Source organism: Castor canadensis, chromosome 14 (genome assembly GCF_047511655.1).
Source record: "Castor canadensis chromosome 14, mCasCan1.hap1v2, whole genome shotgun sequence".
Lineage (NCBI taxonomy): Eukaryota > Metazoa > Chordata > Mammalia > Rodentia > Castoridae > Castor > Castor canadensis.
The window spans coordinates 7,434,586-7,458,455 of NC_133399.1; the positions used below are offsets into that span (position 1 = coordinate 7,434,586).

General features: G+C 36.1%; 1 pseudogene; it reads right to left on the reverse strand.

Moving 5' to 3' along the window:
• Positions 1–1,687: 1,687 nt before the first annotated feature.
• On the reverse strand, positions 1,688–22,865 carry LOC141416535 (olfactory receptor 7A10-like; annotated as a pseudogene).
• Positions 22,866–23,870: the final 1,005 nt, after the last annotated feature.

Consider the following 23,870-nt stretch of genomic DNA (forward strand, 5'->3'; position numbering starts at 1 on the left):
AATAAGACGGGTATAGCTGTGTGGATTCATATCCGGGTCCTCTATTCTGTTCCACTGGTCTTCGTGTCTGTTTTGTGCATTTTTTATTTCTATTGCTTGTAATATAGTTTGAAGTCAGGTATTGTGTTACCTCCAGCATTGCTCTTTTTGCTGAGTGATGCCTTGGCTATTCGTGGTCTCTTGTATTTCCAAATGAACTTTAGGGTAGATTTTTCAGTCTCTTTGATGAATGTCTTTGGGATTTTGATGGGAATTGCATTAAACATGTAGATTGCTTTTGGTAGAATAGTGATTTTTACTATGTTGATTCTACCAATCCATGAGCATGGGAGATCTCTCCACTTTCTGTAGTCTTCCATCAAAGAGGTCTCTTTATGTATCTCATCTATGAATACACTGTACTTTGGTCAGTTTAACCACCTCCATTACTCTCCCTTACTGTTTTCTTCCCACCCCTATTAGTTAACAGCTTTCAGTACATATCATTATGTCATCTTCCTGTATATATGCAATGCCTTTCAGTATTGCTGACTATTATTCTCTTTAACAGATGATTTTTGATGCTGTTCACTTTTTACACTTTTGGTGGTTATGACAGAATTTAAAAATATAGGCAATTTTATTTAAAACAACTGAACAATTAATATTTAGTGGTAGCACTTGAAGTTTTCAAGAAAGACCACATAGATAATCCAATAACAAAATAAAAAACATTCCATAATCCCTAGTGAATATATCCCTTTGCCTATGAACAACAGCCTTCCACATTTCAATGATTGTAATTGAAGTGTGGAAAAGAAATGTAGAATGAAGACATTTACCTCAACCTATTTCAGGTCCTCCTTGATTATGAGGACCAATTAACTGATCTATTACTTCAAATTTCTCCTTCTATATAGAATTCCCTTAAAATGATGTACCTGGTAATCAGATTTTGCTTGAGAACAGTAGATAGTATGGATACCCTGCTGAATAAGAAATCAGCACACAGATAATGAGAATAGCCAGTGTTCAGTTATGGCACATAAATGTTTATAAAAACCTACTTCATTGGGAATCGCAGTTAATGAAGTGACGCATGCAGGAAAAATGGTCACAAGAGTCAAACTCTGTCTCAGAATTTATTTAGTACAATATTATATAATTTGTCCTAATTGTCCAATGTAGGTTTTTTCAATAGTTTGAGAAGAACAGATGCATATGCTTCGTAGGAAGAATAAAATCTAAGAGCTAGAGACCCTGGCTAGCAAGAGTGAGGCTGAGTTGAAACCTTAGAACTACAAAAAAGGAATAAAATCCCTTGTGCATTTTTGTCCCCATAGGTAGAGTACATAAAATGATTATGTTTTATATTGACAACAGAAACATAAACTTCTCTGATATATACTATTTGAGAAACTATTGCTAAGAATTCACATTATTTCAATTAATAGTTTTCATATTTCTAATCCAACTTGTAAAATCATTAACATGCAAGAGAGAGCCAAATACTTAATGAAAGTTATCCATCTTCGTTTCCCCACAGTTTTATAGAGAAGGTGTACTCAACAAAGCAGAATCATCCAAAAATAAATTGTGGAAATTTCTACTTCCATAATCTGATCAAATGTGACACTAGGAGTCTTGGATATTTTGATTTGCAGCACTGTATGAATCCCAGGACAAGGCATTTTTTATAGTCTTGATCTCACAGAAGGTTTTTCAGATCCCTCTTGATGTCCTTAGTCCTCAGACTAGATAAAGTCATTAAGCATGGAGGTGACCAGAGTGTACATCGAGGCCATTGAGCTTGAGTGTGAATCTTGAGTCACAGCAGAGTTAAGGTACATTCTTAAAAGTGTAGAACAAAATAGAGACTACTGAGAGAACAGAAGCACAGGTCAAAAATGCTCTATCCTTGAGATGAAGAGATTTCATGGAGGAGGAAACACTTTTACAGTAAGAATAAAGAATGCCAGTGAGAGGACCAACACCCAGCAAGCCAACTGCCAAATTCATCATAACATTATTTTTAAAAGTATCAGAAGAGACAAGGTAAAGCAACTGATTAGTTTCACAGAAGTAGTGAGGCATTTTAACTTCTTTACAGAAGGACATCCTCAACACCATGAAGCTCTGTAACAAGGAATCCAGGGCACTTATGATCCAGGATGCCAACACCAGCAACACACAGGACTGGGGCTTCAAGATGATTCTATAGTGCAGGTAGTGATAGATGGCCACAAAGCAGTCATAGGCTACCACAGCCAGAAGGAACTTGTCCAGTACAAAAAATAACACAAAAAAGAAATTTGGTTAATGCAGCCTTCACAAGTTATGGCCTTTCTGTGTGTCTGGATATTCACAGGTGTCTTTGGGAACTGGTGGTGGAAGTGAAGCAGATCTCCACAAAGGACAGGTTGGACAGAAAAAAGTACATGGGTGTGTGCAGGTAGAAGTCTGAAATTGTAGCCAGGATGATGAGCATGCTTCCAAACACAGTGACCAGGACACTGACAGGAAAAGTCCATACATGAGGAGCTGCAGTTCTGGGTCTTCTGAAAAGCCATGAACAAGAAGTTCTGAAATTCAGGTATAGTTTTGTGATTCTATTGCTGCACTGAATATCTGAAAGAGAAAAGTACCCTTATTATTTTTGTTTTTAGATGTTTACTCAGATCTTCTCCACCCCATTCCATATCTGTTTAAGCATTCTTGTCCACATCTATACTGTTTCCTAAATGTGGAATGTAAATTGAGTTTTAACCATGTTTCTAGCATTGTCTAAGCAATGACTTTAGTGTGATGAGAAATCAAAGTCCCTACAACCCACTAATGGAAAGAATACAATAAATAAGGGAATTATCAAATAATACAACCTAGAAGAGGATTTGGGCTTTGTTCAACTTAAAGACAAGGTACCATTGTGGATCCAACAGTAGAGCACCTGCTTTGAGTGCCTGCTGTGCCAATGTGAAGCCCTGAGTTCAAATCCCAAGCCTGCTAAAAACAAAAAAAATCAATTTAAAGGCAAAATACATGTATGAGGAGATAGATTTGAACATTATACTATATATACATTTGTTAAAACATTACATTGCTTCCCATAATTTTCTACAGTTTTTTAATGTATGTTTAATAACCAGAAAATTATCTAAATATTAGATGGTACTAATTGCTATGAAGAAAAAGTGTGTAGGTCAAAATCAGAGGATGGATGTGCTTTTTAGAGAGGACAAGAAAACAAGATGGTATATGAAGAGGGACTTCAAAGAGGACAGGTTTGAAAACACAAGGTTATTTGAAGTTTGATTCTGGAAGGGAAAAGTGGCAAGACAGAGGCCTGAGGATGGCTCCTTTTCCACATCAAAGTTCAGAACAAAGCCATGGTGGTGATCAGAATGAGAGGAAGCAGGTGATGGAGAATGTGGAGGAAAGAGGTGATCTCCCTGCCACTGCTGAAACTGAAACATTTTCAAGAACCAAGTCCTTCATTCCCATGAGATCCTTGTACTGTTTTCCTCAGGATATTTGAGTATAAATGGTACATGAATAACAGCACATATCCATCGTGTAAAATCTAGCCCTGGTCATAGCATCACCACAATCAATGTGACAGACATATTCATCACCTCCCAGAGTATCATCATGTCCTATTTATTTCTTGTGTTTTGTTGTTATTGATTATTCTGTAGTTACAGTTAGCATAAGAACTGTCCTCCTAGTAAATTTTGTATTTCACACTGTCATATTGCTAGTGCTAGACATGCTGATGTATAGCATGTGGAGAGAAATACATTCTTGCATGCAGCAATACCTTTTTATGCAATAGCAAACAATTCTGACATGTATCCTCTCCATTGCCATGACTCCACCATTCTCTTCTATGCATCTTGAATCTGACTGCCTTTGATAACTCATGTACTTGCAATCCTGTAATAGTTTGATTTCAAACATTTGAGCATCAGAGTGAACCTTTCCTTGTTTCCTCTTTGTTTAATCTTCAGGCATCTGGATTATAATAGTCACAATTTGTTCCGAAAAGTACTCTGCAAAAAAAGAAATGCTACAGATCAAAGTCATTGATGAATAGAGAGGCAAAATCCCTCAATAGAACATTGGCAAAATGAAATCAACAGTGTGTTAAATAAATGATTCTTAGTTTGGAATATATTAACTCCGGATCTCTGGCTACTAGTGCTGCCCATTACATGGTTATCTCTCTTAAATCTGCAGATTTACATAGATTTACAATCTATTCTCTTTCTGCACAGGCTTCAACCTTGTGGTGTTTATACAATGTATGGATCAAATTTATCGTTTTCTCTTCTAGCAATTATACAATAATATCCACTTTACAAACTATTTTACCTGCCTTGTTCACTGTTGTGTTTTATCAAATGAGAAAAATTTTAGAAAAGTTAAAAACTAAGAACATAATTGTGAAGAATGACAAGATAAGTAAATGGGTTACAAACAACTGTATTAAATGTTGAATAAAAATGTAAAATTAATCATTGGTATAAATTTCTAAAATAACAGTAAATTAATTCTCCCAAAATAAGTCCCTTGTTAAATGGTTAATTGAGAAAGACCTGCAAATAAAATAATAAAAGATATTAAACAACAATGGAAGAAACACTGTGGAAAATTATTTTATTGTATATAAATATAAATGGACTCAGTTGTGATTTTTGACATTGGAGGCAATACAATGATAATGAAATTAAAGATCCACCATTATTAGTATATTCTGATAGTACCTTTGTGAGTTCTTACCACACAGGTGAGCAGGTGCATCATTTTCCTGGTTCTTCACAGTGACCTTGTGATGCCGATTATTTGAATATACTGTTTAGAAACAGGATCCTTATAAATATAGTGATGTTTCTCTATATAAAATATGCATATGAAAAAGCTATAGTAGATGTTCATTTAAAGGCAAAAGAACATGTTTCACAGGATGGAAGAAGATGATGGCCACTTACACAAACAGAACCAATCACAAAAGTCAAAAAGACACTAACAAGGAAAAACTTTTATAAAATACGGTACCAAAAGACATAAGAACAACCTGACTATTAATGATCACCAAGAAGAACATTTTAATCTGTAAAAGCATGTGAGATATTGAGTGATTTGACCACACAAATTATAAATTCCATATACTCACCAAATATATCTCTAAATATATAAAGGAATTGAATTGAAAACCTAGTGAAAAAATACCTTCCATTTGTCCTTAGAAAAATTAAAATCAAATGATAACCATACTCGATCCCCATAAAAGCAAAAAACAGGCAAGAAGAATTTGGAATTGCAAAAAGAAACAAAAAAATTCAAAATTGTTCCTCCTCAATAGTAACAACTGAATTACAGCATAAAGCTCTTTATTTTTACCTCTTTATCCATGATATGGAACTTATTTATGTCTGTGAATCCCCAACGTGAAAGAAGACATTATGAAATATGTCCTGCTAATTGTAAACAGGTCATGTTTGTGAGCAATGTTTTCTGTTCTTTGTAAGAAACACAGAAACAATCCCAAATAAAACCTCATGTGAAAATTAAAGAACAATGCCTTCACTTCACTATACACACCTCCAAATCTGAGACACAATTTTCCTCCTCCCTAATTGCAGGTGTCGTTTTATGGAAAAGGTTTTTTCCACCTTCCTAATTTAGTTTCACCATTTCCACTCCCATTCTCCCCATATAATTATCAACAATGATCTTTGCATTGCAGAGAATATGAACACATTTTTTAAAATATTAAAGAAATTGACAGGTAATTAGACAAGTAAACAAATACACACAGTGATCTCTCAGCTCTAAGCCACGCTGGCTTGATCCTAAGATGACGTAGGTAAATTTTGTAAGCTTCCATGCTGGCTCAACCTTTCCCACAGTACCTACCAGGTTCCCAGACTCACCTCTATGGGGGACCTGAGTAGAAGATCTCTGTGTGGAAGTCTGTATTCCTCTCCAGATGGTTATGTTGGAGACTGCAGCTCTTCTCCAGACAAGACAGGAGGGAAAGAGGCTTTGGCTAGCCAGGCTTTGAACTACAAAAGGTATAAACCCATCCTGTCCAACTCAAGATTTTGCCCTTTGAGCAATATCATGAAGAGATATATTTATACTCCCTGCCAACTCCTTAGGTATTTTTCTCTTGTTATCTAACACTCATGCAAACCTGATTTCTCCAGAGATGTTGGTCAGAACAGAAAGAAAAATTTTCAAACTTGTTCTGTGTTCTCAAGAGACAAGGTTAGAAATGAGGTAAATCCAGTATTCATTATTTCATCTCTATGAACTCTCCTGCCTTTCTTATGTCTAACTTCCTCAGCACCGTTGCCTAATCCTTGTTTTTCTTTTGTGCCAAGTCAAGATACCTATCTATCCTAGATTTCTTACAAGGCCTGACTTATAGAATGGACATGTTTCCTGACAGCTTAAAATAACTACTATTGCTTCTTCATCAAAGGAAATAACTCTTACCCTTCATAAGACCTCAGTACTTTAGGAATTCCCTTGGGGTTTTGGTGCTTTTTATAAAGCTGTAGAAGTTTTATTCTTGTAACACAAGTTAAGAATTGTCATTTATGCTTTCATTTATTAAATAATTGAAAATTATGAGAAACTTATTTGGACAATTTTAATGCACTGTGGACTGAAGTTAGAATCTGAGAAGGATTGTCTTGGATAATTTTAACACATGCTCACTATGTGATAACAACACTATCAGGCACTCATTTTTCATTTGAAAAACTGAATCTCAGAGAGGCTCAACCAGCTTTCCACAGCTATGAACTGAATAAGGGTGAGCTATGTTTGGAAATCCAGCAGGATATCTCCAGTTGTCACACTCTAGGTCAGTGGCCCTCCACTCGTGTTCTGGCACCCAGGAGACATGTTAATGTCTCCTGATAACTCTGGATCCTGGGCTGGTGGTGCTGTCCCTAAAGGATTGAAGCAAGGGATGCTCTTCAACCTTTTAAGATGCATAGCATGTTTCACCACCTACCATAAATGTCACCATTGGGAAGGATGACAAGGACTACTGAAGAGCAGAAGCTCTTCTACTTCAGTGTGAATGTGGTTCCCTTTGACATTGTTCACATACAGGTTAGGATCAAGTACATGTAGGAAGACTTAAGTGCTTTTAACTTATAACTTGGTCACAGTTGATAATTGAGACTCCTAACACCAGTTTTTGTACCACTCCTTTTTTTCTTTGACAGATAAATTTGTATTTTTGCTTTGTAATCTAATGTGTTGATGTTGAAGCATTTTTCAGAATAACTACTTTATCTCACTAACATGTGCATTAGTGTGATGTTAGCATTTTACTGGTAAGAATGTTTAACTTCAACTCTTAGTGTTTGTTAAGAATAAAATATGTAGGATGCTGTAGTCATATTTAAAACATCTGATTCTTTACAGACTGTCATTTTGTATCCTTTGACCAGAATTCCAATATTCCAATATTCCAAGTTATGGAAACAGCCAAGATGCCCCACTACTGATGAATGGAATAAGAAAATGTGGTATTTATACACAATGGAATTTTATGCAGCCATAAAGAAGAACGAAATGTTATCATTCCTGGTAAATGGATGGAATTGGAGAACATCATTCTGAGTGAGGTTAGCCTGGCCCAATAGACCAAAAATCATATATTCTCCCTCATATGTGGACATTAGATAAAGGGCAAACACAGCAAGGGGATTGGACTTTGATCACATGATAAAGCGAGAGCACACAAGGGAGGTAAGACACCTTAAAAACTAGATAGCATTTATTGCCCTCAATGCAGAGAAACTAAAGCAGATACTTTAAAGCAACTGAGGCCAATAGGAGAAGGGGACCAGGAACTAGAGAAAAGGTTAGTTTGAGAAGAATTAACTTAGAAGGTAACACACATGCACAGGAAATCAATGTGAGTCAACTCCCTGTATAGCTATCCTTATCTCAACTAGCAAAAACCCTTGGTCCTTCCTCCTATTATTTCTTACAGTCTCTCTTCAACAAAATTAGAGATAAGGGCAAAATAGTATCTGCCAGGTAGCGAGGGGGTTGGGGGGAGACGGAGGGGACAGGGGGTAAGGGAGGGGGTAGGGGAAGAGGGGAGAAATGACCCAAACATTGTATGCACATATGAATAAAATAAAAATTAAAAAATAAGAAAAACCACCAGGAAATTTACGTGGCAAGTCACAAAATGGTAATGATATCAGCAGGATATTTAAATGTCAAAGGATTAATATCCAGAATATATGAAGAATGCTCATGAATCAATAAGAAAAAGAAAAAAAAATCTCTGTTCTTGTAAATGTTTACATAGTTGTCACCAGATTCATGGATGAATCATGTCCCATTGAGCAGATACACCATGCTATCCATCCATCCACTGAAGATTATGTAGGTAGTTTGCATATGTTGACTATTTTCAATTGTGCTGCAATTAAATCAATCAATCAATCAATAAATCAATAAAGTTTAGGGTAGGAAATGTGTTGGTTATATGTAAATATAACACCATTTTACATAAGGGACTTGAGTTTTTATTACTTTTGGTGTCACTAGAAGAAGGGGTTCTGAAAATAATCTATGTTAGAACTGAATGAAAGTGGGGTCGACACACCAAGGTATGCAGAAGAAATCTAGTCCATGGCATATTTTTATTAATAAAGTTATATTAGCATATACATTGCCATGCTCACTCTCTGTGTCATATTTACAATTGTGTTCCTGCTAAAGTGGCAGGTTTTTGTGTCTGTGGATTACCTGTGGTCCTACAGGAATAAAATTATTACCATTAATAAACAACTTCACATTTCTCCTCCCAACTCACCTGACTCCACCATTGTATCCCATGCATCTGTGAGTCTATCTTGGATGTCTTATATACATGAAATCATGAAGTATTTTCATTTCAAAGGCATCTGTAAATCACAATTGCTCCTTCCTTATTTCCTTCTACATTTAGCTTTCAGTGATCTGTATAATAAGAGTCACAATTTTGGTCCTACAGGGACTCTACAAGAAAAGTGATTGCATAGGTCAATATCGTTGATGAACATGGATACAAAAATCTTCATAGAACACTAGCAAAATGAAACCAGCAGCACTTTTTTTATTATTTTATTATTCATATGTGCATACAAGGCTTGGGTCATTTCTCCTCCCTGCCCCCACCTCCTCCCTTACCACCCACTCTGCCCCCTCCTTCTCCCCCCCAACCCCAATACCCAGCAGAAACTATTTTGCCCTTGTTTCTAATTTTGTTGTAGAGAGAGTATAAGCAATAATAGGAAGGAACAAGGGTTTTTGCTGGTTGAGATAAGGATAGCTATACAGGGAGTTGACTCACATTGATTTCCTGTGCATGTGTGCTGCCTTCTAGGTTAATTCTTTTTGATCTTACCTTTTCTCTAGGTCCTGGTCCCCTTTTTCTATTGGCCTCAGTTGCTTTTAAGGTATCTGCTTTAGTTTCTCTGCGTTAAGGGCAACAAATGCTAGCTGATTTTTTAGGTGTCTTACCTATCCTCACCCCTCCCTTTTGTGCTCTTGCTTTTATCATGTGCTCAAAGTCCAATCCCCTTGTTGTGTTTGCCCTTGATCTAATGTCCACATATGAGGGAGAACATACGATTTTTGGTCTTTTGGGCCAGGCTAACCTCACTCAGAATGATGTTCTCCAATTCCATCCATTTACCAGCGAATGATAACATTTTGTTCTTCTTCATGGCTGCATAAAATTCCATTGTGTATAGATACCACATTTTCTTAATCCATTCGTCGGTGGTGAGGCATCTTGGCTGTTTCCATAACTTGGCTATTGTGAATAGTGCCGCAATAAACATGGGTGTGCAGGTGCCTCTGGAGTAACCTGTGTCACATTCTTTTGGGTATATCCCCAAGAGTGGTATTGCTGGACAGCAGCACATTAAATGAATAGTTTCCCATTTGGAATACATGAACTCAAGAAATCTGGCTATGACGACTGCCTGTTCTATAATAATTTCTGTAAAAATCCTCCACATATGTCATTACATTACAATCTCTTTCTTCACAGACTTCATCTTTGTGATGTTTGTACTGTATATAGATTCTTTGTTATTATTTGCTGACCTGGCCACTAGAATATAATATATGACTGACCAAGTACTCACCCTGCATTGTTCAGTTTTATGCTTTCTCAATGGTGCAAAATTTTAGAAAATGTAGAATAAATAAGAAATTAAGACTGTAATTGAAAAGAAGAATGAGGTAAATAAGTGGACTAAGACAATTATATTAAATTTTATTAAATAAACATTAAAATATATTCTCAATGATAGATAATTCCCCTAACATCAGTTTCTCATTAAAGGTTAAATTTACAAAAAACTAGAAATAAAATAAGATATTTTAGCAGCAATTGAAGAAATGAAGAAAACATTATCAAGTTATTTCAATATATTTATGTATAAGTGGATTTAATTGTATTTTTACAGGGGAAATTAAAGAAAACCTTTATTAGTATATCTAATACCTCCTTTGTGAGTTCCTACCACCCAGGTGAGCAGGTGCATTATATTCATCAGCTCACTCATTCTTCAAATTGACCATATGATGCTGATTATTTGAACACATTGTTCAAAAGTAAGAGTATTATGAATAGAGTGAGCTTTCTACATATAAAATATACAAATAATAAGACTGTAGGGGAAGTTTATTTGAGGATAAGGAGTATATTTCTTAAGAAGCAGAAGCTGATGGCTATTTATAAAATCAGGACCAATCACAAAAGTCAAAAAGGGAGTAATAAGGGATATCAGATATGAAATACAATGGCAAAAGGTGTAAAAGAAACTGATTATTACTGATTATGCAGAGGAACTTTCTAAATTAAAAATAAGTGAGGGATTGAGAAATTTGAACACAGAAACTAAAACTTTCATATATTCACCAAATATATCTATAAATATATAAAAAAGAATCAAATGGCAAAGTGGAAACAAACCCTACAATTCTTCCTTAGAAATATTAAAATCAAATCATCTACATATTCAATCTCCATAAAATCGAAGAACTCTCAGGAACAATTTTGAATTGCAAATAGAAAGAAAAAACAAAGAAACTCAAAAATTTTCCTCAGTATTTACAAAAGAATTGTGGCATGAAGTTATTTATTTATTTTTGAATGCAGAGAAAGGTTTATTACATAGCTTAGGACATGCCATGGGAAGAAGGATAGTAAGCATTCAACTCATCTTCAGTCATCTTTGGGATACAGATATGAACTATAGGTTTAAGTAGGCAAAAGAACTGGGGGAAGGGTACAAAATGTATGCATAGCTAAACAGTTCAGTCACAGGCCTGGTCAGGTTGGTCATTATCTCAGTACTTGTTCTGAGAGAGGTTTGGGAGTTGTTATTTGGAGCCAGGCAAGTGGTCCACTCAAAGGGAGGTTTACTGTTGGGTGTAGTTTCTGTCCCTTGTCATGAAGATGTTGTGTTTCCTGGTGATTGCAAAGTGACTGCAAAGAGAATGGCTTAGAGTAAAGACAGATACAAAGATGAAGGCAGGGATGCCAAGCTTCTCCTGTTTTTAGTTAATTCATGGGCCCAAGGAAGGAGTCAGTGTTTATCAGCAAAAGCAATTTGGGCACCTCTTACAGAAACACATTGCTTAATGATGGGTAACAGCAAAGTACTGTAGCATCAATCTTAGCAAGACATCCCAAAGACTTTGTTTCTATTGATTACATATCTTAATTATAGAACAGTAGGTCTAACTTTTCTGGGCTACAGATACCTTTAAAAATTAGGGGGAAACTATGAATCATTTCCCCAGAAGATCAGCTTGGTCCCATATGCATTCTAATCCTGGGGTGGGGTGTTTCACAGAATCTGAGAAGAATTCCATGAGTGCCTTTTTTTTTGTTTTTTCATTTTGTTTTGTCTTGTTGAGGTACTCATGGTTGAACTCAGGGCATCATGCTTGCTGGCAGGTGCTATACCACTTGAGTCACTCTACCAGCCCTTTTTGCACTGGTTATTTTTAGATACAGTCTCACTTTCTGCCTGAACTGCCTGGACCACGATCCTCCTCCTTGTGTTCTCCCATGTAGCTGTGATGACAGGAAGATAGCACCATGCCCAGCCATTGGTTTATGTTTTTATTTATTTATTCAAATGTGCATACATTGTTTGGGCCACTTCTCTCCCCTCCCAGTCCCCCACCCACCTTGATTCCAGGTAGAACTTGCTCTGCCCTTTCTTCCAATTTTGTTGAAGAAAAGACAAGTAATAATAAGAAAGAAAACGTGTTTTTGCTAGTTCAGATAAGGATAGCTATACAGAGAGATTCCTAACATTGCTTCCATGCATATGTGTATTACAACATGAATTGATTCATCTCTACCAGACCTCTTCACTACTTCCTGGTCACCTTCCCATAGTGACCTCTATTGCTTTTAGGTTTCTGTGTAAGCTCCTCTGCAGTGGGGACATCAAACACTTTCAAGTTTTCGGATTCCTACCTATTCCCATTGCTCCCACATGTGCTCTCCCCTTAGCGTGTGAATCAAGTCCAACCACATTGCTGCATTTGCCCTAGATCTAAAGTCTACATATGAGGGAGAACATATGATTTTTGGTCTTCTGAGCCTGGCTAACCACACTCAAGATGATGTTCTCCAGTTCCATTTACTTGTGAATGATAAGATTTCATTCTTCATGACTGAGTAAACTCCATTATCTATAAGTCCCACATTTTCTTAATACATTCATCAGTAGTGGGGCATCTTGTCTGTTTCCATAACTTGGCTACTGTGAATAGCATTGCAATAAACATGGATGTTCAGGTGCCTCTGGAGAAACCTGAGTTCCATTCCTTTGGGCATATCCCCAGGAGAGGGATTGCTGGATCATATGGCAGATCTATGTTTAGATTTTTAAGAGGCCTCCATACTTTTTTCCAGAGTGATTTCACTAGCTTGCATTCCCACCAGCAGTGTATAAGGGTTCCTTGTTCCCCATGTCCTCACCAACACCTGTTGGTGGTGATGTTTTTTCAGACGGATCACCACTTTTCCCAGCAACACTTGTTGAAGAGACTGTCTTTTCTCCATCATATACTTTTGACATCTTTGTCAAAAATAAGGTGGGCACAGCTGTGTGAATTCATATCCAGGTCCTTTATTCTGATCCACTGGTCTTCATGTCTGTTTTTTGTGCCAATACCATGCTGTTTTTATTTCTGTTGCTTTGTGATATAGTTTGAAGTCGGGTGTTGTGATACCTCCAGCATTGCTCTTTTTGCTGAGAATTGCCTTAGCTATTCGCAGTCTCTTGTATTTCCAAATGAACTTTACGGTAGATTTTTCAATCTCTGTGATGAATTCCATTGGGATTTTCATGGGAATTGCATTAAACATGTAGATTGCTTTTGGTAGTGTAGCCATTTTTACTATGTTGATTCTACCAATCCATGAGCATGGGAGATCTCTCCACCTTCTGTAGTCTTCCTCAATCTCTTTCTTCAGGGGGTTGTAGTTCTCATTGTAGAGGTCATTCATATCCTTTGTTAAGTTTACTCCTAGGTATTTGATTTTTTGAGGCTATCGTAAATAGAATTGTTTCCATATATTCCTTCTCAGTTTGTTCATTATTGGTGTTGTATGCCTGTTTATGTGCCTGGCAGTTTTTTGGTAGAGTTTTTTGGGGGTCAAGATATAGGATCATGTCATCTGCAAATAGGGATATTTTGACAGTTTACTTATTTGTATTCCTTTTATTTTTTCTTCTTGCCTTATTGTGCTGGCTAGGAATTCCAGTACTATGTTGAATAGAAGTGGAGATAGTGGGCATCCTTCTCTCATTCCTGATTTTAGAGGGAATGGTTTCAGTTTTTCTCTATTACATATGATGTTGGCTATAGGTTTGTCATATATAGCTTTTTCAATGTTGAGATACTGTCCTTCTATTCCTGGTTTTCTTAGAGCTTTTATCATGTAGTAGTGTTGGATCTTATCAAAGGCTTTTTCTGCATCTATTGAGATAATCAATTGGTTTTTGTCTTTGCTTCTATTAATGTGCTATATTACATTTTAGATTTACATATGTTGAACTACTCCTGCATCCCTGGGATGAAGCAGACATGTCATGGTGAATGATCTTTCTGATGTGTTGTATTCAGTTTGCCATTATTTTATTGCGGATTTTTGCATCAATGTTCATTAGCGAGATTGGCCTATAATTCTCCTTTCTGGAGGTGTCTTTGTCTGGTTTTTTGATGAGTGTAACACTGGCTTCATAAAACAAATTGGACAGTGTTCCTTCCCTTTCTATTTCATGGAACAGTTAATGAGAGTTGGTATTAGCTCTTTTTTTTTCCCTTCTCTACCTTCTCCTCTCACCCACATCCTGGCTATTTTTGACATTTAGACTCAGTGGGAAAGTTGTTAAAAACTCAGGCCTTTCAGAATAGCTCTATAATTTAGAATTCTGTCTCTGCATCCAGCTCTCCCCACAACACACATATACTATTTCTCAAAAATGTTATTTGCAAGTTAGCAGGCAGCCAGCCCATTAATACTATCCCCTTCCTTGTGGAGCAGGTGCTCAAGTCTTTCATATTTCTTTGGCCACTTGTGGTTAATTTTCTTCTAGGGTAAGATTTTGTAGCCTTGAGCACCTCTTGAAGGGCCAAGCAGCCCAGATAGAGGCCCACTGAAAGTTTGAGTTAGGAATAAGAAAAGAATCAGAACTTCCAGTTAGATGGTGGAGAACAGATGGGCTGGTGAAAAAGAGAGGTCACTTAGGGATCATCTTGTTCTATTGTTTTTTTTTCATTTTTCTTTTATTATTCATATGTGCATACAAGGCTGATCAAATTCAGCAGAGAATCCATCAGGTCCTGGACTTTCATGAAGCTCTTAGTTTTACCTTTTTACCCATAAACTAGAACTTATTTATTCCTGTGTGAATCCCCAGCATGAGAGAAAACTTTATGAAATGTGTCTCACTAATTATTGTTCAAAGGTCACATTTATTATCTACATATACTGTGTTCTTTGTCAGAAATATGATAGCAGTCTCACATAAAACTTTATGTGAAAATTAAAGAACAATGCCCTCACTTCACCATATATCCTTCTAAATCTGAGACTCAATTGTCCTCTTCCCTAATTGCATGTTCTATTTTATGGGAAATGTTTTTACTATTTCTGAATTTAGTCTCACCAATTACACTTCCAATCTGCTCACATATTGTCAATGATATATACATTGAAGAGAGTATAACAGTATCATTTAGCAATATTTAGTAAGTTGGCAATTTATTAGTGAAATATACATTGAAGAGAGTATAAAAGTATCATTTAGCAATATTTAGTAAGTTGGCAATTTATTAGTGAAGTAAGCAAATAAATACTGTGATCTGTCAGCACTGGGCTAGACTGGTTTAGTCCTCAGGTGATGCCAGTTAAATCTTGTTAACTTCCAGGCTTGCTGAACCTTCATAGGGTCCCAGACTCACCTGGATTGGGGCTTAGAAGATCTCCATGTGGAAGTTTGCATGTTTATAATGGATACTGAAGCTCTTTCCATACAAGACAGGAGGGTGGAGTAAGTTGTTGACTAGCCAGGCTTTGAGCACAAACAGGAACGATCACATACTACAGCCCAAGGTTCTACCTTTCAAGTGACATTACCAGGAAGTGTATTTATATTCCCTACCTGATCATTAGGTAAATTTCCAACTGTTATTCAATGCCCATGCAAACCTGATTTTCCTGGAGATGTTGGTAAGAACAGAAAGGAAAAATTTCCTCCTCATTCTATGTTCCGAGGAGACAACATTAAAAATGAGGTAAATTCAGTATTCATTCTCACCCATCCATCTCCTGCCTTCCTGAAGTCTTACTTCCTGGAACTCTTGAACAGTCCTTATTTCCAGTATTGTTTAAAGGCTGGGATACCTGCCATTGCTAGATTCCTTCTAATGGGAGTGTCCTGATGGTGGAGGGAAACCAGCTCCTGACAGCTTCAGAAAATTATTATTCCCTTTTAATCAAGGAATTCCACCTTCTTCACTCATCATAAGACCTCAGGACATTAGCCAAACCCTTTAGGTTTTGATGAGTTTTGCAAGCTGTCAAAGTTTTATTCTTGGAACACAGTTTTAGAAATTTCATTAATGTTTACATTGATTAAATAATTGAGAGTTATAAGAAACATATGTAGATCATTTTAATGCACCACGTAGTGAAATTAGAATCTGTGTCGGATTGTCTGGGATAATCTTCACACATACCCACTATATGATATCAACTCTATCAGGCACTCATTTTCCATTTGAAGAACTGATGTTCAAACCAGGCTCATTGATCTGCACAGAGATATGCGCAAAATATGAATGAGCTTTGTTTGGAACTCCATCAGCATGTCCCCAGTTCTCAATCCCCTAGATCATTGGTCCTCCACCAGAACACCAGGTACCCTGTAGATATTTGGCAATGTCTACAGAAAATTCAAGATGCTAAACCTGGGAAGGTGGTGTTGTCCTTAGTGTGAGGAAGGCAGAGTTTCTGCTCAATCTTCTAAGATGCACACTACAGTTCATCAGAAAGTATCATCTAGCATATATACCACCAGTGGGAAGGTTGAGAAACACTACTGAATAACAGAATCTCTCTTACTTCAGTGTGAATATGGATCATTGGGGACCTTGTTCAAATGCAGGTTCAGATTTGGAAGGTCTGGCCCTGAGATTCTGTAAAGTGCTCCCTGATGATATTGTGCAGCACCCTTTTTTTCTGAACAGATAAAATTGCATTTATTTGTGCTGTGTAACATAATGTTTTGAAGAACATTACTTTGTGGAATAAATATAAATATTAACCTGAGTACTACCTCACATGGTTATAATTTCATTGGGGAAAATGTTTTTTATCAACCAGTATTTCAAGAACACGTTATACTGGTGGCTATATTCAACACATTATAAAGTATATCTCTTCATCTTTTTCCCTCATATACAACAGTTATTTTGTGTCCATTAACCAGCATCTCCCCCAAACCACCCACTTCAATTATTTAAGGCCCTGAAAGCCATTATTGTATTTCTTATTTCTATGAAATAACATATTTTAGATTCCAGATTTCAGAATGTTCATATAATAGTTGTCTTTCATTTAACATTATAACTTCCAGATACATGTATGTTGTCCCAAGTGACAAAATAGTTGTGATCAGTTTTGGGGCTGAGTCATATTCTCTTGTGCTGGTGCACCATATTTTCCATTCTTCCACTAATGACTACATAAGTGGATTCCACATCTTATCTATTTTCAGTAAGGCTGCAATGAACTGGAGAGTGCAGGTATCAATTTCATGTCCTTTGGATTTTAAATCCAATAGTGGATGGCGTTGTAGTTCTGAGAACCAAGAATGCAATCCAGTGTTTGAGTCAAGTATGTAGGCATGTTGCTGAGTCTCCCCCAAGAACACTCCCCCCACCTCGGTTCTGATTTTAGGTGGTCAGATTTCCATCCTAATTCTTCCTTCATAACATGGAAACAATCATATAAACCTTGTTTTCTCCTATATAAACTTGCAACTTCCCTCTACTTAATGAATAATCTAAAGAACATATTACACACCATAGCAATTTACTTGGAAAATAATAGAGTTCAATAGAGAGTAGCCATTGTGAGTAACACACTGTTCCTCATTTTCTAACTTCATGGTGACATAATAAAATTTTCTTGGGACAGGAAGTGAATCAGCATTGTCCTAATCCTGGGAGATAGCAGTGATGATGGAGATGGAGTCATCCTCCCAGATCCTAAGAAGACAACTCAGAACTTGGGAGTCCATCATTCTATGTTGCACTGATCTCATGGAAATTGTCTCTGACCCTTCAAACAGGCTCCAAATAGACTTTGTTGTAAGCAGGGTTACTATGCTCCATAGTTGGGAATAACTAGAAGGCTGATGTGTATGTTACTGGATCTGGTGAGGCCATAAGGAGGAGGGCTCTACCTGGCCCTTGGATACTGAGTTTGTGATGTTGTTGCAGAAAAGGATTTGAGAATACATCATGACAGAGAATGAGATAATTTATTGGTAAAGCAAATCAGAGAAAGTATAGTACACAATTCAGATATTAATGCAGGCATATCTGATAATAGGTGTGATGAGTGTGGAATATCAGCATTTCTTAAGTCAGTGGGTTTTGAGTTTGGGTAAATTTGCATGAGTCTCAGTATTTCCCTTTGTTTGGGATATCAGGTATATATAATTATTGTGTTGTTACACTGATTTTTCAATTGGGCCCAGAAATATCAAGATTGTTACGTTTATTAAATTTGGGACACTATGACAGAGATGTCTGAGCAATCCCTTAAACAAAGGATGAATTTTGCCAGATGCTCCCTTTAGGAAAGGTATCCTACCTTGAAATAAATATTTTCCTTCATAAATGCTTTTGTAATCAAAGGAGTGATTTTCTTAAATATTTGTTCCCAAGACTAGTGTCTTTTTTCAAAATATCCCTTTTTAATTTCAGGAGTGTATTCATATTTGAGCAGTATGAAAGTTCAGAGGGAGAGCTGTCTCTTTTTTTTCACTGTACGTTGCAACTTAGTGTGGAAATGTGAAGCTTAAAGAAAAGAAGGTAGTATTTGTGTGTTTTTAATCAAGCTAGTCATTAATACTGTGTTTATCTCTAAATACCTGGATCCTATATTTAAAGCCTCATTTTCCCTGATCTATCCTTTCTCATTTCTTGGTGCATCAAATTATGTCTTCTTCTTTTCCTTCTTGTTTTAATCTATAGCTTGCATTTTAATACATTTTCTGTCAAAGACAGAAAGAAATGCTTGCCAGTCTGTTCCTGCTCCATATAAGATTTAATGAATATTTTATTATTTGTGATTGTTACTCTTTTTTTCTATAAGAAGATTGTTCAATCCTATCCACTGCTTTGGGTCCAGATAGTACCTCACATGATAAGAGTACATGTCACTCCCATGTGGCTTTGGCTTTAGAAAAGTGGATGCATAGTTTTGGGTATGAATTCAACTAGATTAAGGAATGTCTAGAGAATTGACAAATCATTAATTCTGATTGTCTGGGAGGATATTCCTTGAGAAGACTAACACCTGGTTTATCAAACAACCAAGTGAGGATATCCTGCCTTTAATGTGGGCAGCAGTGTCCAGTTGTTTGGTAATCCAAATGGAAGGGAGAGGAACATCAGGGAGTCTCTCTCTCTCTCTCTCTCTCTCTCTCTCTCTCTCTCTCTCTCTCTCTCTCTGTTTTCCTTCTGGCTATGGCATACTCTTTCTGGCTGGGTCATAAGACTCTAGTTACTTCAGCCTTTGTACTCTGAGACTGGCATTATCAGCAGCCTTGCTGACTGATGCCAATTAGCTTTATCTGGACATCTCATCATACATACTTGTTCATGACTTCTTTCCCAGATGACTTTATGGCCATTATAATCTGGTTGGGAAGTAATAGAACAAGTGTAGTGGGAGGTTAAATAATGGAAAGTAAAACCAGTTATAAAGAAGGAATATTTTCTAATGCTCTACAGCATAGTGGGTGGCCATCCCTCATAGTTATATATCACATATTTCATTATTAATGAAAAAGAGAAGCTTAGAAACTATAAATATAAACTATTGACAGGTACACAGAAATTTGTTTACCTGAACTGATCAGTACATATTAAAATATCACACTGTGCTCCAAAAACATGTCCAATATTATGTGTTAATGAGAAAATTATGACAATTTAAAATTGCTCACTTTATGATTTTGTAATTATATGCTGTATATATGTAGCTAATTATGCACTATACCCATAAAGTTATACATTAAAAGTAATAATTTATTAAAACTTAAAACTTGAGTCTTAAATACATTTTTAAAGTAATTATGGCACTTGTCTTCTGTTTTCCAATGGCTTATTTAAAAATCCAGAAGAAAGATACTCAAAACAATGATATGTACCAATGTACAATCCATTAAACCCATCATATCTTGAAAATGTCATGAGTCTCAGAAAAATTTAACTCACCTAACCAACTGAACATCATAACTTAGCAACACAGTATGTTGTGGAGAATTGGTTTTATCCATGGAGATGGCAAAAAATACTGCACTATCTTGTCATCTAGCAATCCTACTACACAGTATAAGCCCAAAGGAAAGCAAATCACTGTTTTGAAGAGATATTTGCCCTCCTGTGTTTATTTCAGTACTATTCACAATGGCCAAGATATGGAATCAGTGTGAGCATCCATTTACAGATGAATGGTTGAGGTAAATATGCCAGACATATAAAACGGAATCTTACTTGGTCATAAAAAATGAATTTGTGCCCTTCATAGCAAAACAGAAAGAACTGGATGAAGTTAAGTGAAAAAACAAAGACAGAAATTTAAATAGAATAAGCCTGCATTAATCCTGAATTTTTTGCAATCAATTTTAACAAATCATGCTCAAAAAATAAATAAATTCTAATCAAAATAAAATTCAAAAAGAAAAATATTAAATTCTCACCCATGCATTACTCAACTCCATTGATGTGGAGAGGCGCTCAGTCAGTCTCATTTTTCATCAGTTGTGATTAATTTGCTATTGATCTCCTGTGTGTTTCTCTGACCTTAATTTCATGAAAATATGCTTCTGCAAAAGAAAATGGTGCCCAGAAAGCAAGGAGAGTTATGATAATCCTCCCAAACCAAAAAAAATGGCATGGAATGTACTTAATTTAAGTGGTAAATTGAAAGAAGGCATGCTTTTAGCAAAATTTGTATGGATTAATGGGGAAAATGTGTCAAGAATTTGCATCACATTACTGAACTCTGTGCATCCTTCCAGTTTTTCCTCAATGATGGTCTTCTTGGAACCATGTCCCTATGAATACCAAAAGTCTACACTATAACATGTATTTAGTATATGGAGAAGTCAAATAAACTGATGACATATTTAACTTATTGGCTATGAGATTATAGTAAAATTATTAACTCCCAACTGGTGAGAAAGAAGGGTGGAGGGAGAACAGAGAGAGATTTGTGTTGGGATAGAAAAAAATGTAGCTAGATAAGAGGAAACATTTCTGATGTTCTTTACATATGATACTATGGTGACTGCAGTTAATAATAACTTATTGTAGATTTCAAAATTGCTTGAAAAAGATTTTGAATGTTCTCTGAAGTAATTAATAATAAATGTTGGAGATGATAGATACCCTAATGACCCTGATTAAATCATTGCTTATTTAAAATATATTGCGATAACATACTATTCTCATAAATACATACTTTATGTGTACTTTAAAAATAAAAACCTAAGTCACTTAAGAGATATTACATGGATATTATTTTCTATGTCTGTGAAACAAATTATCCCAAATTAGGAACCTTAAACAACACCCATTTGCTGTACTTCTAATTTGCAGATGGAATTTCCACACAGTCCTCTGCTGATTTTTCTGCTCAGGGCTTCACATTAGCTAAAGTACACCATTTTTCTGATTGTGTTCTCACCAGGAGCTCAGGAGCCTCACCCAGGCTCATCCAAGTCATGAGCAGAATTTGTGTTTGTTGTTGGGACTGAGGTCCAAGTTTCTTGATGGGTGTTCCACAAGGGTCACTTTCAGCACTAGGAGCTGTCTTCACCTTCTCACCAAGTGGGCCTTTAACAGCATCATAGCTTAGTGCTTAAAGTTGAGCAAAACAATCATGGTTTTCATGACCCCATCCACAAATGTTTCTGGAACATTCCATATATCTGGTTAACTATGTTTCCTTTATTTACTGCTCTCAGCACCTTTGTATATCTTTCAAAATCTTAGACATCTTTTCTCTTTCCTATCTCACTTATGCTCCATCCTGAATATTTCATCAGTGTTTCTCACTGATGTCTATATCTATCTGTCCTATCAAAGCATTTACAGAGTCAAAGAATCAACACATATGTACTGACACCTGCTTAATTACAGGTCTGTAGTCTATACTGTCATGGCATTTCCATTTTATATGGACTACATATTTCTGTCTCCTTTAAAATTTCTGTGTTGTGATCCTAACTCCCAATAAACCCAATTGGGCTGATGGCTTAACCATTCTGAATTCTATTTATGTGAACATATAATGAGGTTTACATTAGTTCATAGCACAAAAATATACTTTTTGAAAAAGTAAATCAGTCAAATTTCATCAGTTGCTAATATCTTAGTATTATATATAAAATAATCAAAATATATTTCTTGAAATTTCAAACTACTTATAAATGCATGATGAAATAATAGCTCTTAACTTGTTTAGCTATTTTGGAAAATTATAAACCAAGGATTGCAAGACTAATGCCTTTGTATTAAGGGGTCATTCGTAAAGAAGGATGAGTCTGTTGTTCAGATATGTTGGGGCAGGATTTTCCAACATATGTCAAGTTGTGGTGCCAACGGACCTGATCAAGACAGGCTCGTCAGTCTCAGACTTATGGACTATCTTAATGAAGAAATGAAATATCATTTCAGAAGTTTATAATTCTGAAGGAAGGAGTTGATGGAGGATAATTGAAAAGCACTGATTTACCTGATATTTAAACAGGTGTTTTAAGAACAGAGAATCTGCAAGGAAAAATTTCTTCTGTACTGTGGAGTGTCCCACAGAAATGACATACTCAGGATTGGAATAACAAGAAGGAAGCATGCCTGGTGAGCAGACAAACAGATCTGAAAATACCCATGCTGCCATTGTTTTTGGCATGGTCTAGAAGGTGCATAGTTTTTTCATGACAGTCTTCGTATGCATTGGGGACTAATGTCCGACACCTTCCTAAGGTTATGTCTGGATACACAGTTTCAGTCTCCATTGCCAACCATCCACAAAGGAATTTGTACTTGTAGGTGGAGACCTTCCATTCAGGAAATTAATCCAGGTGAGTCTAAGTGCTCATTAGTGGTTTCAGGAGAGCTTCTGAGAGATATAATCCAAGAACATAGAGCTAAGGTCACCTGTGAGTCAGCTCAGCCTCTCTCAGAGATGAGATATGCCTATGGCTATTTGCTCATTTGTTTTATTAATTCATGGATGCATTTATTTACCATGCTGGAAAAGGAAGTGATCATGGAACTCAGCAATGCAGGGTCATTGTTGACCAGGATTGATGGCTATGGAAGTCCAGTTACAAAAGAAATTTTTATGCTTAAATTGGGTTCATTGTAATAGAACAATTGTCCAATGATTGTTTTATTTAAGCAGGAGGAAAAGAGAAACTGCAATAATGGTGGAGGGATGTGCTGTGACAGGAGGCCATTTCTAATTTTAAAGTACACTGCTGTGTTTATTTCAATATGTATATCCTGCAGCCATTTTCCAGAGTTTTCAGCATTTTTGTGGGATGTTATTTAAAATTTTTCTATTTACTTGTTGAGTGATATTTTGCTCATAAATACTTAAATAGTATTTATGAAATACATCTATCTATTTACAGCTCGCTTTCTTGCCTTAGTCAACATGAGTTTGCTGACTCACAAATTTCATATGTAGTTTTTTTATATACTTGTAAAATAAATGGTTTACTTCCTTATTCTGGTCTTTACTGCCTCTGATTTTGCATAAGATATGGATGGAGCTTCAGGGTCAACTTTACTTTCTTCAACATAGACAACTATTTGTGTCACTTTTACTTTACAATTCTTGCTACTCCAACCCACTTAAAAATAAACTTTTCATGTGTTAAATGTCAGTACATACAGAGGCATAATTTTTTATTCATTCAACTAATAACTATGGAGCATTTGCCGCATGCCATGATATTTGAGGACAATTTGTATTATTCTCCATATGAACAGATTATTGATAGTTATTATTGAAT